The sequence below is a fragment of the Salvia splendens genome, chromosome 8 (assembly GCF_004379255.2).
Source record: "Salvia splendens isolate huo1 chromosome 8, SspV2, whole genome shotgun sequence".
Classification (NCBI taxonomy): Eukaryota; Viridiplantae; Streptophyta; class Magnoliopsida; order Lamiales; family Lamiaceae; genus Salvia; species Salvia splendens.
The window spans coordinates 8,260,729-8,262,619 of NC_056039.1; the positions used below are offsets into that span (position 1 = coordinate 8,260,729).

Below are 1,891 nucleotides of genomic sequence, written 5' to 3' on the forward strand. Positions count from 1 at the left end.
TATGAATAACTTGACTCAGTTGTCCAAGAGAATTTATGATTTGTATTGGGTCCATATGTATTTCATTTTAGTGAAGAAAAATCCAAATTATATGTGAATATGATATGATATCTTGCTTCAATCACTAAAATTGTAACGCCCCGTTTTTCTAAACCTAATTTGTGAACCCTAAAGGACTTGTATTTAATACTATTAATATTGCGAAGTCCGTGAATTAATTGTTGAGTGGAATTATTGCTCGACTAGAAATTTGTGAAATAAATTAATGCGCGAATCTAAAATAATTCCTTTCCGTGGGGAATAAATATATTGGACTCAATCCGCGAGTTGGATCAGATAAATGGAATAAATAATATAAAAATCCAGTCCGTGATAAATAAATTATGGACTGCATAATTTAAAATAAAATACAAAGTAATGTGAATTAAACTAAACTAATTTAATATTCTCCATGTTGATTTGATCATCAAGACATTAATTTAGATATTAAATAAAGATTTTGTAAAGATTATCGTCCTCCGTGAAAAGATTTTCCTCCTCCGTGATCTGCAAACAAATAACAAATAAAAGAAAAGAAAATCGAATTCTCCCCCTCAACCCACATTAGAAAAACCGCCCTCTCTCCCCTAAATCTCTCCCATATCTTTTAACCACTTCCCTCTATATTAACCACTTCACAAATTCATTCTTTCTCATACCGTTCTCTGCAGCAGGAAACCCAGACAGATTCTTAAAAACTTCAATTCAAGGTAATTCTGATGAAGTTTCCTCTATTTTTTTTTCATTATTCAAACCAACTCATATAATCTTTTCCCGACAGAAACCGAGAACCCAACTCGACAGGGGAAATTACCATGTATTCGCTCAAAATCTGTTCAAGGTATATGATCACTTGTTTCCTCAATTTCAGTCACATTCTGTGCATACCATGTAAGCAACGCAACTTACGATAACGGTAACTAAATCAAATCAGTAGCTCGAACAATTAAATAAAAAGGAAACGAACTTTAATTTCACCAAAACAAGTAAGAACTTAACTGTAAGTTTGAAATCGAGAATCTCGGGTTGGTTTCGGGGCACGGGCGCTGACCGAACCCAACGGCGAAGGCAAACTGACCGCAGCCTGCGGTGACGACAGCAGCGGCGTCGTGGCAACGGATGCAGCAGAGGCTGACCGACGGGAGGCTGCAGACGACGGCAGTTTTGGACGCGCGACGGCGCCGACAGGACCGTGGCGACCGCAATTTGTCTTCCCGGTGAGCAGCGGCCGGCGACGGTGGAAGGCGACGGTGAATCGGAGAATCGACGGTTTCTGTTTTGGGGCTTTCTCTTTAATTGGGAGTTTTCGTTTTCTTGTGAGAAAAATCGAGAGAGAGGGAGGTGAATTTGGAACTTCGTTTTGTTAGTAGCTGCAATTTGTGGGAGAATACAGTAGAGAGAGAGGGGGGAGGGAAGCCGACGTTTTGTTTAGAGAATGAGAGTATTAATATGTTTTGTTACTTTTGCAGTAAGGTTTACTTAATTTTTGTTTGTGTATGTTGGGGAGGGAGTATACGTGTCAAAAAAAGGCAGTATATTTTTTTTTTATTTCTTTGGGCCTGCTCTTTTATTTTTAAAAGCAATTGGGCCACATTAATAAATTAGATGTTTTGTTAGTTGAGCTCTCTTATATTTTTTGGTTTGGGGCTTAAAAATTTTGATTGGAGATATAAGGTGGGGAAATAATTAAGTCTTGGGCTTTTAAATAAATCTTTGGGCCGATAATTAATAGTGACGAATTATTTAATTAATTCTGGAATATTTCGACGAATGAATAATTTTATCCTAAGTCCGAAATAAATATAGTTCGAGGGAAAATGGTTGCGATAATTTAATTATACACTTTTATAAT

At 36.9% G+C, this 1,891-nt stretch overlaps 1 long non-coding RNA gene across 1 annotated transcript; it reads right to left on the reverse strand.

Moving 5' to 3' along the window:
- Positions 1 to 307: 307 nt before the first annotated feature.
- On the reverse strand, positions 308 to 1,593 carry LOC121743294. Its single transcript, XR_006038240.1, has 2 exons — positions 854 to 1,593; positions 308 to 546 (listed from the first exon to the last, which is right to left on the reverse strand). It is a non-coding gene; the product is annotated as an uncharacterized LOC121743294 (long non-coding RNA).
- Positions 1,594 to 1,891: the final 298 nt, after the last annotated feature.